Here is a 13,393-nt window from a genome sequence, read left to right on the forward strand (position 1 = left end):
AGAGAGAAGAGATTGTGTTTCTTAATCAGACTTTTAAAGGGTGCCAGACTCATAATTCTTTCCTGGATCAGGGAAAAAAACCTGAAAAGGAAAGAGAATTATCTACAAAATGTAGATTTTCCTCATGATAGGCAGCTTTGTAGGGCCATTTAAAAATATGTCAAAAAATATACTTTGTGGTAAAATATTTTGATTTTTTTCAGGGCCTGCTATGAGTCATGTTGGTGTCTTATTGCTACAAAGGGTCTGTATTGTCACTTGTAAGGTCTCCATTCTAATGTTAATGTTGGTTGGTTTGCCTGAATTCTAAAGTGAAGAGGGTATAATGAGGCATGTCTGACCCCACTTCCCACTAAGACCTGAACTGGTTTTTCAGGTTAACTTTGGAATGCTCTTGGCCAAGAGAAGAGGTCCACACAGTTGGTTGTGGGGCTTAGGATTTTATTTTTGGTTTACACAAGATTATACCAAAGCCCTTCCCTAAATTTGATATGCCCTCCTTCCCTCTTTCCATTTTTGTCCTTCTAGGACATCTTTTTGGTTGTTATTAAACTCTTCGTTTCTTGTCAATATCCCACTAGACTATAGGGCATCAGCACAATATGAACACTTGTCTTGGTTTATTTGTGCTACTATAGCAAAATAACTGAGATTAGATAATTTATAAACATAAATTTCTCACAGTTCTGTGGTCTCAGAAGTCCAAGAACAAAGCACCTCAGGTTCAATGTCTGGTGAGGGCCTTGGTCTCTGTTTCCAAGATGGTACCTTGAGTGCTATGTCATCACATGAGAAAAGTGCCTAAGCTAGTTCCCCAGCCCTTTTATGAGTCACTAATCCATTCATGAAAGCAGAACCCTCATGACCTAATCACTTCTCACCTCTTAATACTGCCCAATGAGGATTATATTTCAAAATGAATTTTAGAAGAAACACATTCAAACCACAGCACTTTTCCAGACAAACTTTCAGACACAGATATAGGGAAATTTTAATGAAATTGAATTTTAACCAAGTAAAGACAAATAACCCACAGATTTGCAAATACCCTTCAAAGATTCTTCAAAGCGATCTCAATGGTTAATCGTGTTGTTTAGGAAAATGAGAACAGTGACAGCAAGACCTCCTCAGTTGTACAATGGCCTCAGCAGCAGTAAAAGAGGGTAGTAAACATTATGCAGACTTTGTGTGGGCTCAGGATCACCCACAGAGAAGAAAGTTATTTTGTATGCATGTGTGTAACTGTGTGTGTTTAAGAGAAATGAACTGTGTTTATTTACAGGGATTACTGAGGAGCAGAGCCTCACCTGGGTAGATGCAGGTGTAACTTTTAAGATCAATATCCATGGCTTTGAATAGATAGGCTAGAGATACAGCAGATTTACTGAGTAGTTTTATCAGTTTTCCAATTACTGCAAATTCAGCAGGTTAAAGTAACAATTGTCTTATCTCACAGTTCTATATGTCTGAAGTCCAAGAAAAGTGTGGCTGGATTTTTCTCAGGGTCTCATAAGGTGGAAATCAAGGGGTCAGTGGTCTGCATTCTCATCACGAGATTGGCTCCTCCTCCCAGATTATTCCTAGTATTGGTAGAATTTGGTTTCTTGTGACAGCAGGTCTAGGGTCTCCATTTTTTTATTGGCTGTCACAGACAGCCAATGAGATTGGTCATTAGCTCCTTGCAGTTCTTTCTGGTGCCCTTGATCTTCAAATGCACATCAAATCTGTCTCATGTTTAAAATCCCTCTGATACCTACTTCTGCTTCAAGACAGAAAACTCTGCATTTAAAGGGCTCTGGTGATTAGGTTAGGCCAACCTGAATAGTATTTATTTTGTCAAATAATGTAACATAATCGCTAGAGTGACATCTCATATTTTTAGGTTCCACTCATGCTCAAAGTGAAGGACATTATACATGGGCATGAGTCATTGGAGGTTATTCTTGGAATTCTGCCTACCATATCAATGGAGATCAAATGCCAGGAAAGTCAGGAATAGAAATTCAGAGAGCATAAAATCAAATACATTAAATTAGAATTCAAAACTATTCAAGAGATGGTTCAGAGTTCTGGCCATGCAGTACATCAAATTTTCTTACTATTGCTTAATCAAGGACATAGTACAGAAGTAGAATGAATTGGTCTTTATTAAAATGGAGCAGAGACCAGGTCTAGGAAGGAAAGGCAAGAAGGTAGAATAGATTTGGCTCTTACTGGAAGAACACTGGAGATTCAAGACAAGAAACAGAATTGTTTTAGTCCCTGAGTTAACAAAAGAGAAGATGAAACCAGAACAGTTGCCAATGAAGGATCTAGTGAAGTGGAAAGGCAGAATGGAGTGAGTGTGGAGAGCACTTTTCTGAAGAGAATAAACTTAGTTGTCAGATGAAAAGAGATATATAATTAGCTTTGTCCTTATAAATTTTGAGGTAACTCACCATGGAAATACTTTTTCTTATCAGTTGATTAATTTGGGGAGAGGTAGCACAATCCTTTGAAATTCCAGTGAGTAGATAAACTAGGCTCAACCTCAAGAGGAAGCCTCGAAAAAGAAATGTCTGTTAGAATCCAGTTAACAGGAGAACATCTACTGTGACTATTATCAGCAAGTTGGTGAAAACTTCCTGAAGAAGAAATGTGGGATGATACAGAAACTGATTAAAGTCTCAGAACAGCAAATAGTTTCTACTCTTGTGAATTAATTCACCTTCCACAATTAAACAGAGATAACTCAGGGTACCTCAAATACTGATGAGCTTCACCAGAAGTGAATTGCCACCCAATTCCATTGATGGAGAAAGAGAAGAAAATGAGCAAAGAAAAGATACTTTTAGAGAGAAGAATTGTTGAGAAGGTAGCAGTCCTTTCTCCTTTCTCTTTCCATGAGGCAGTTGCTATTCATTACTCCATGATGGGGACTGGGAACACAGGAATCACCACTCATGGATTAATGAATTCAAGATCTATACTTTCCATTTTGATTCCAAATTTGAACTTAAATTTATTCAGGACGCCAACTGAACACTTGTACCTAAAGGTAAAACTCATATCATGTTTCCCTCCCAAGATGAATTTCCTCTGAGTTCCTGACTTGACGGAGTCATTTATTTGTATAATATATGAACACTGAGAGTCATGCCACATTTCTTTCTCTTTTGCCCTGGACATTCAATTTTTATGCAAGCACTTTCATTTATAACTCCTAAATATCTTAGTTCTTTGTTTACTATCTCAATCACTGCAACCACTGACATGTTTATGCCCTTTTTACTAGCTTACCAAATAAATATAAAAGGTCTCATTAATCTCTCTAATTCCTTATTAATCCTCATGTCATCTAATCTAATATTAGTATTATACCCAAGTATAATCTTCCAAATTGCAAAGATCTGTTTCTATCACTCTTTCTGCAGCATCCTTCAGTGGCTCCCCCATGGTCTATAATAGATACAATCTAAGTTTATTAAAATGAAAGAAAACTTATGACTATCCCTTTAATGTTTTGAAAAAAGGAAAATTAGTCCTTTACCAGAAAAAAATAGCACTGTATTATAATGTCAAATTCACACTAGATTCTAGGATGGTGTCAAAGGGCTCTATATTTTTCTTCTTGAGTCACTTTGATATCCTCCCACAGTGAGACCATTACAGTTGGTGTATTAGTCTGTTCTCACACTGCTATGAAGAAATACCCGAGACTGTAATTTATAAAGCAAAGAGGGTTAATTGATTCACAGTTCCACATTGCTGGGGAGGCCTCAGAAAACTTACAATCATGGTGGAAGGCAAAAGAGGCAGGCACCTTCTTCACAGGGTGGCAGGATGGAGTGAGTGCCAGCAGGGGAAATGCCGGATACTTATAAAACCATCAGATCTCATGAGACTCACTCATTATCATGAGAACAGCATGGAGGAAACTGCACCCATGATTTAATTACCTACACCTGGTGCCACCCTTGACACCTGTGGATTATGGAGATTATAATTCAAGGTAAGATTTAGGTGAGGACACAGAGCCAAACCGTATCAGTTGGGTACTGAGGAGGATATACTGTATTAATCATGCCTTCTTATTGTCTGTATTTTCTAATGTTTTTTGACATCCATATTTTCTGATGTTTTGACATCTGGGGACTTGCTGATCTTGGAGGGACTGACCCTCTCAGGCTTAACTCATTCCTAGGGATAGCAAACTACTTTCCCTAGAGCATGCCTTTCATATCACATCAACCAATCCAAAGCCTCTACTCCAAACCACCTCGTTTATTGGGCTCTCATACTCTGAGCCTCTATTCTCCTAACCTAATTACCACAGGGCCAGGTACTAAACAACTTGAAATAATCCCTACACTTTGGAGCCTGCTCAAATTTTTAAACTAGCCCATGCTAAACCTACTTAGCCTGCGTACCCTGCCTCATTCGTTCAGTGAAACCACAATAAAGGTTCTTGCCAATGTTTCCTGTCACTCCTTCTATCTTCTGACGCACTGTTGTGATTCTTATTGCTATGATTTTTTTCTAACTTGGTCTTGAGGTCTCTCTTTTTAGACTGGCCATAAACCAATATAGCCACTCTCTAGGAGACCTCTGACTCAGGGGATGGGGAGTTAAATTCAGGTGTGAGTGTCAGGTGAGACACAGTGGAGGAAGTGAAAACGAAATGCATGAAAGGAAGAAATTTATTACTCACAGAACCCAAAGAGGTTGGAGAGGCCTAAGAGAAGTGTGAAGATGGCAGGGAGCTCATCCAGTTGGGGAGGGAAGGGAGGGTACAGGCAAGGGCAGGAGGGGGTGGGTGAGGGCCTGTGGAACTATTCCTTAGGCTTTCCTATGGGGGTTAGGGGTCAGCTACTTTAAAGAAAACATTTCAGAAGGAGAAAACTTACTTGCAGGACTCTAGCACTGGCCATTAGGCTTTTTCATGGTCAGCAGCTCTGGAGTGTGTTGGATTTTGGGTCAGGGGAATGAGAAATAGACCATATAGCCGACAACCACATAGGGAGAAGTTATAACTGGGGCGAAGACGACAGTATGACTGGGTTTCAAATAATTTGTTTCAGGCCTTAAAAAAAATTGGGGCCAGGCGCAGTGGCTCACATCTGTAATCCCAGCACTTTAGAAGGCTGAGGCAGGTGGATCAGTTTGAGGTCAGGATTTCTAGACCAGCCTGATCAACATGGCAAAGCCCCATCTCTACTAAAAATACAACAATCAGCTAGGGATGGTGGTACACACCTGTAATCCCAGCTACCTGGGAGGCCAAGGCAGGAGAATCACTCGAACCTGGGAGGAAGAGGTTGCAGTGACCCAGTATCATACCACTACACTCCAGCCTGGGCGACAGAGCAAGACTCCATCTCAAGAAAAACAAACAAACAAAAAACTGGGCCTGTATGGCCCTGCATAGTGTGTCATGCCCCTTTCTTCTTGGGAATCATAGGTAACAAACTGTATTTTCCGTGGCAGCTGAAAATAATAGCACTCATATTCTAAAAGACTTGCTTCTTATGAGTAGGAAGAATGGGTCAGTGCTTCAGAATCCCAGACATGTCCAGGAGGAGGTGAAGAAAATCAAATGACCAGAGCATACCCAGCCTGATTGAAACATACACAATATAGTCACCCCTTTGTCTCTCTGTATTCACCAAGTCTTCAGGTACACCTGTATATAGCATGCTGACAAACTCTGTCTTCTTCAATCTGCTAAATCATTTTCTACTTTCCTACATTGCTGTGTGCCAGGAGAGCCCTGGGTGTAGTGGATAGTGGGGAGGGGTTAAATCCATCTAGGAAGGAGATGAGTGGGTGAAAAAAATTGTGTAACATATACAAAGGTTTCTGTGATTACAAACCTACTATGAAATCCAGTCACACACTGAGCTCTATCTCCAAACATGCTGTGCGTAGTATTTCCCTTACATGGCACACCTGCAAATTCCTTTCAAATACAACTTAAAACAATAGCACTAAATGAAATGTGCCATTTTCCCAAGAATATTATAGACTCTTTCCCCTGTATTCTCCATACCTTACACAATTCTCCCTTTCTGCAAATACCAAATTATCATGTTTATTGGTATAGTGATCTTACCATGGGCCTACAAAATCCATGTGGTCAAATGACATGCCTTTCCATTACTCCTTCCCCAGAATCTTCGCCTGTGCATGACATCCATGTTTAATGAATGATCAGACAGAATTAATATAGGAACAGGGATGCTGACTTTTGTGTTTATGCCTCTATTCTCAGGGTCTGAAACAGCACCTGATATTTAACAGGTGTTCATTATGTGTCTGTTAAAGAAAAAAAAAATCACCAATGTCTATAATGATTTGATCCTGTATTTGCCTCTTCTCTCCTTCTTCCTCCAAAGTATATTTCTTAAATTTAACCACCCTTGTCTTCCTTTTCTGTCTAAGGGCTACTGGTAGGTAGGATAATGACTCTGAAAGGTGTCTATGTCCTAAACCTCAGAACCTGTAAATATGTTACCATATATAATAAAAGATAATTAAGTTTGTAGATAGTTTAGTGTGCTAATTAGCTAACCTTGAGGCGGGAAGATTATCCTGACTCATGCAGGTGGGCTCAGTATAAACACATAGGTACATAAAAGTGACTATGGTGAGAGTGATGTGAGAACTTTACCCGCTGTTGCTGCTGAAGATAATGAAAGGGGCCACAAGTCAAGGAACGTGGGAGGCCTCTAGAAGCTAGAAGAGAAAAAAAGAAAACATTCTCTCCTGGAGCCTCCAAAGAGCAAAGTGCCAATGAGACCCACCCTGGACTTCTAACCAAAAGAATTGTAAGATAATAAGTTTGTGTTGTTTTAAGCCACTAAGTTTGCAGTAATAGGATACAGCAGTAAGAGAAAACTATTATAAGGCTCTATTTCCAAGCAGCTGAAAAAAGGCAGCTGATGAAGGAAGTCATGCTGGGAAGTAGCCTAAGAGGCAAAAGTACAAAGGCAGGAGTTTGAATCAGATGATGCCACTTTTAAGGGTGGATTTGTCAGAGACATGTGAACCAGAGCAACTCCATCTTCAATAGGAGCTGGATAAAATAAGGTTGAAACCTACTGGGCTGCATTCCCAGATGGTTAAGGCATTCTAAGTCACAGGATGAGATAGGAGGTCAGCACAAGATACAGGTCCTTAAAACCTTGCTGATAAAACAGGTTGCAGTAAAGAAGCTGGCCAAAACCCACCAAAACCAATATGGCCATGAGAGTGACCTCTGGTCATCCTCACTGCTACACTCCCACCAGCACCACAATAGTTTACAAATGCCATAGCAACATCAGGATATAACCCTATATGGCCTAAAATGGGGAGGCTTAAATAATGCACCCCTTGTTTAGCATATAATCAAGAAATAACCATAAAAATAGGCAACCAGCAGCCCTCAGGGCTGCTCTGTCTTTGGAGTAGCCATTCTCGTATTCTTCTTTCTTAATAAACTTGCTTTCACTTTACTGAGACTCCCCATGAATTCTTTCTTGCACAAGATCCAAGAACCCTCTCTTGGAGTCTGATTGGGACCTTTTTCTTGTGACAGATTCTGCCAGTTTCTGTTCTTGGCAGGTTCCATTTCTACAAATTCCTCATCTCTACAAGTTTAAGATCAGAATGTTCCAGCAGGGAACACTACAGCTGTTTCAATCCTCAGGGAGACTACTCATCCTGGGAATAATTCCTTCCTTTGTCCTGCCAGTATAATGTTTATGGACCCTGCTAAGTAGCACCCAGTCATGAAGGTGCTGTCACCGAGGAAGGTAAGGAGGTTGTGACAAAAAACACAGAACATGACCCTCTGAACAGCAGGAGAGTAAAAACCATTCTTGTCATCAGAAATTTCAGAGAGGAAGCTCACTCACTGTCCAGCGTCCCTCCCACACAATGGAAGCATAAAAATGGAAACCCATTTTGCACAAGAAATTAGCACGTTGCCCCTCAAGAGAATTATATCCTATGATATTTGTTTCTGTAGAAGTGTTTAAACAGTTAAAACCACGTACCATTCACAAAAATCTATACAGAAAACATGAATGTTTAGAAAGTGAACATATTTAGAATGATACTTGTTTCAATTTAAGATGCCAACCTAGATACAAGTACACATTCAGTTTGACTAAAATTGCTGTAATAATAATCTAAAAGCAAAACTACAGAAGGGTAGAAAAAGAAAGGTAACAGATTCCTGCCGTTGATATGGAAATCATACTTTTAGCATGTAAACAAGGCAATCCTGCTTGTAAAACAATCCTGATCCAGCATGTAAAACAGCATGTAAAACAACTCTGATCCTGCAAGGAATGTGGGGAGACAGCATGGGGCGCCTAGATGTTACAGGTAGTTAGTTAAGGCATGAGTGGGGCAGGAAAGGGCTCCCTTCCCCCCACCGACCAGGAATGTCAGACAATCTGGTCTTGGTTCAGAGATTATAACATTGCCTCTCTAAAAATAATGCATAATTCAGCAGCCTGAGATAGGGAGGGACAATCTCTTGCTGATCCACAGCTGTTAACACTAAAGTGTCAATTGAATGCAGGCACCAAGGAGAAGCAAAGAAAGTTTCCAATAAAATCTCAGGTATTGGGCAGGTGATGTGCATTGCCAGGTATGTGCATTGAGAGACAAAAGGGTGGAGTATGACCTTCCAGGGGCACTCCAACAGAAACAGGAAGAAAGCCTCAGATGGGCATGCATACAACTTCCTAAACACACTGCGTATGCTCACTTCCGAAGTGTAAGGAAGGCACTGTGCACTCAGGCAGCCTATCCTCAGGGGAGAATCATGAGAAAGGGGCACAAGATGGCCGCCTATGAAGTCCCAGGATCAAGGTTAAATGCCACACTTGTTCTTCAAGTCACCTGCTTGGATCTCTTCCAAGTGTTCTTTCTTTTCTTTCCTGTTCTAAAGTCTTTTTAATAAGCTTCCACTCCTGCTCTAAAACTTGTTTTGGTCTCTTTTTCTGCTGTATGACCCTCAGTGGAATTTTCTTCTGAGGAGGCAAGAACTGGGGTTGCTGCAGACCAGCAGGGATTCACTGCTGATAAGATACCTTCCACCAGTAACTTGGAGATGACACCAAGAGACAACACAGGCAAAGGAAGGTGTACTAATTCTGTTTTAGGTGTAGAAACTGGAGTGATTGGAAAATAATTCCTAAAAGAAATTGAGAAGTCAAATTGTCAAGCGGTAAATTCACCATCACATTTACCATAAAGCATGTAGAGAAATGGAAATATTTACACATCATGGTTGGGAGTGCAGTATTTGCAGTCAGACAGTTTCTGGCACTTAGTAGCTTTAGAAAGTGACTTAAGCCCTCTAAGCCCTCAGTTTTCACGTCTATAAAATGAAGTAAATAATATAAGCCTCTCAGAAGTGGGGTGAGGGTTGAATGAAACAGTATGTGAGTAGTTTAACACAGAGACTGGCACCGACATAAGAAAGTATTGTGATAGAAGCAGCAGTAGAGAAAATATTTTGAATAGCTGTATGCATGGCAATCCTTTAACCTCTTTATTCATGGCAACTCATTTAATTGCCACAACAAATATGTAAGGTAAGTACTTTTATTATTTCCATTATTATGGACTGAGTTGTGCTACCTTCTTCATTTCATATGTTGATGTCCTAAGTCCCAGCGCCCCATAATGTGACCGACTATATTTGGAGATGGGGTCTTTACATCGATAATTAAGTTAAAATCAGGTCATTAGGGTGGGCCCTAATTCAATATGACTGGTGTCCTTATCAGGAGGTTAGGACACAGACATGCAAAGAGGGAAGACCAGAAAAAAGGTATAGAAAAAAAATGGTTATCTACAAGCCAAGGAGAGAGGCCTCAGAAGAAACCAACTCAACAAATTTTAAAAGATGTATTTTGGAGAACAAAACTTAGAAAATATTTAGAACAGAAAAAAACCATTTGTTCTAGAACTGAGTTGGTCTAAAAGTGCATATCTTGGTAAGGCTCTGTGAGGAAATGACCTAATCTGGAGAGAAGCTGCTGGGACACTCCTCTGTGTGTGGCCTGTGGCTCACAGGGGCGGGTATTCTCAGAAAGCACACGGGATAATCACCATCCTGGTGTGTCCAGGCTCTGGGAACAGACTCTTCCTCGTGACTTTCACATGAGTTTCCTGGTGGGCTATGTAGTCACTTTTCTGCATCCTTCTTTTAAAGGCTCATGAATGTCAAAGTAACACAGACTCTGAGATGATACAGGAAAGTTGTATCCGAATGTTTTCAGATTATCAGCCAGACCAAACGTTCTGGAATCCATAAGATCCAGGCCTGGGGATAAATTTAATCTATTAATTATTCTTCTGAAATTGGCAGCTTTGAAAAAGATGCCCTGAGTCAGCATAGTCATTCCAACCAAAAAGAAAAAAGGGAAAAAATAATCATCTTTCCCAACCCTTAAATCGTCCAACACTAACCAGACTCGGAGACCCTCTGCAGCAGCAGCCTATCAGTGCAGCCACATCCTCTCTGAGCGGATATGAAAAACCCCAGGGGTGCAGCGACCTGACCTATGAGCTGCCACACACGCTCAAGATGCCCCAGAGACCCTGCACCCTGATCTTACTCGTTCCTTTACTGTTTTCATCCTAATTGCTCTCTTACACATTTGGCCACACATTTTTGGTCTTGGTAGTTGTATTAGTTTTCTGTTGCTACTATACAAATTACCACCCATTTAGCGGCTTAAAACAATACAAATGTATCATCTTACAGTTCTGTAGTTCAGAAACCAACATAGGTATCACCCAGCCGAAATCAAGGTGTTGGCAGATCTGGGTTTCTTTCTGAAGGCTCCAGGGGAGAATCGATTTTCTTACCTTATAGGTTGCTTTCCTCTATTTTCAAAGGCAGCACACTTCCTTACTCACAGCTCCCTCTAAACACTGCTGGGAAAGGCTCTCCACATTTAAGGAACTGCGTGATTACCATTGGACTCACCTGGATAAATCCAGGAACTGCTTCCTATCTCAAGGTCGGCTGATTAGCAGCCCTAATTGCACCTGCAGCTTTAATTCCCATTTGCCATCTAACTGAACATCCACAGCTGTTACGGGTTGCAGGGATTATCAGCACGTGAACATCTTTAAGGAACCATTCAGCCCACCACTCCGATGTTCCACTAGAGGGCACTAACGTATTCCTGTAATATAAACATTAAAATTCAGATAATGGTGGGAGGGAAAGTTTGATAAAATTGAATACTGTATTATCAATTTTAAAAACTTGATATATAAATGTCATTCATTGGGGTCTTTCAAAAGTTAATCATATAGTACAAGAAAATACATAAACTAGAGTGACTTTCTCAGAACTGAAATGGCCTGAGCATAAGTGAAATAGAATTTGAAGTGTGGTGAGAATTCTGCAGTCTATTCCTGGGCTCAAAATCACATAGAAAAAAAAAACAAAAAAAAGATTGCTTTATATTTAAAGGGACATGGCATAGGTTCTCTTACAGGGGTTTTTAGGAAATGGTTCATCAGTTTAGTAGGTGTTAGCTTAATTACTTTTATCGGGATACTATTGCCCCGGCTGGGTGGATGAGCAGTCCGTAATAAGAGAAGGAAGAGAGCAAAGACCGAAAAAGTATGAAGGAGAGGAAGGGATGGCATGGCATAGAATGAAATGCTTTCCATTAAAATGCAAAGATGAAGGAGATGTTTCAGAGTGCCCAGCTGTCTAGAGGGTTCTGTTTACTTTCCATTCCCGCTGTTAGGGACATAGGAGTCTGCCTTACATTAGGGAAATGGAATAGAATAAGTTTCCGTACTTCCTAAATATGGCGGAATTGGGTAGAAAAGATCAGAGGGAAGATTGTAGGAAGGAAGGGTGGGAAAGTCAAACAACTGGCTCCTCCTGTAAGGCTATTGGGGCCTCAGGCTAACAGCATCACTTTAGTACCTTGGTTGATGTAGAAAAGGAAACAAGAGAGCAGAATAGCCTCATAGTCAAAGGAATAGAGAGGGAGAAGTGACATTGCTGAGAAGAGTGAATTAGCTGGTAGAGGGGCAGAATATAGAATTAGCTACCACCTAAATCTTGAATTAATCTAATATGAAAAGAGATTGGGAAAAATTATAATACTCTGAAGTGTAATTATGCGCCTGTTCAACTTTGGAAACACCACGGAATGTGGGGAAATCCAATATCCACTAATAGTGAGCTTAGCTATGTGGATGTGAGTAATTCTGAAAGATGTTGCTGTTTGGGATGTCGAGGTTTACTAAGTAACATGAAATTATTTACATGCGGTGGGTTTTTAGAATGAAAGCTGTTTTCCCTCTCTTAAGAACACCCGAATTCACAGCTAGGATATGGAGGATTTGCCAGGAAAATGCAAACACCTGTGGCTGAAGTAGAGCCAAGCTCTCTCCCTACATTTTTTTCTGGAAAGCAGTGGTGCAGAAATAGAAGAAGAGAGAATACTCCTCTTAGGTCAGAGCTAAGGTCCTGATAGCAATCACTCCTTTCTCAGTGCACGGAATGGAAACTGTTAGAGCTGCACCTCTTACCATGAAGGGGTCTAGGGTCAAGGAACTCATCTCTGAGGTTTGAGAGTAGCCCTGAAAACCAGGAAGGAGGCCCCTTCTTGTCTGGAGATGATAATGATTTGGCAAAAACAATGACGGGCTCTGTGAGGCTCTACTTGTGGTAGGAAGCTTTTGGGAAGAATGGGGTAGCCTCCTTCTATTCCACCATCCAGGAATACATTCGTTCCTACAAAGTACAAGAAGGATTCAAAGGTATACATGTGTCAAAAATCACAATGAGCACTGTAAATATATGCAATTTTTATTCACCAACTATACCTTAATTTAAAAAATTAAGAAAAGTTCAAAGGTTTTTGAGGAGGAAGGCATTCTGGGGAATCCTAGGAAAGTCACCTCAATGTAGGAAGAACATATTCAGGCAGAAAAGAGAGCAGTACCAGCAGCTGCTGGAAGAGCCAAGAGAAGTTTGACACTCCTGGCCCCAAACACTGCCTGGCTACAACACGATATCCAGGGACAGATACCTTCCATGTACAGCAAGCTGTGGAGTGGCAAGAAAGCAAAGCACATACCAAAAGCAGGCAGGAAGCAGAGCTGGCTGGTAAGACTCTGAGGTTACTGCAGGAAGCAGATGTTTCCTCTGCCTTTCACCAGCTTCTTCTGGAGAAGAACAGAGAAGGGGAAGAGAAGAAAGATGCTCCAGATGCCATCTTTGGTGGAAACAGCTGCTAGATCTAGCAACGATGACTAAGTCAATTTTGCTAAAGAGCAAAGAAGCTGTGTGTCTTGGGTTTTACACAGCGATAGACTAGCAAAATAATCCGTGATGTGAATCTGAGATTTTACAGCTTAGAATCTTAAAATG

The sequence above is a fragment of the Symphalangus syndactylus genome, chromosome 6, assembly GCF_028878055.3.
Source record: "Symphalangus syndactylus isolate Jambi chromosome 6, NHGRI_mSymSyn1-v2.1_pri, whole genome shotgun sequence".
Classification (NCBI taxonomy): domain Eukaryota; kingdom Metazoa; phylum Chordata; class Mammalia; order Primates; family Hylobatidae; genus Symphalangus; species Symphalangus syndactylus.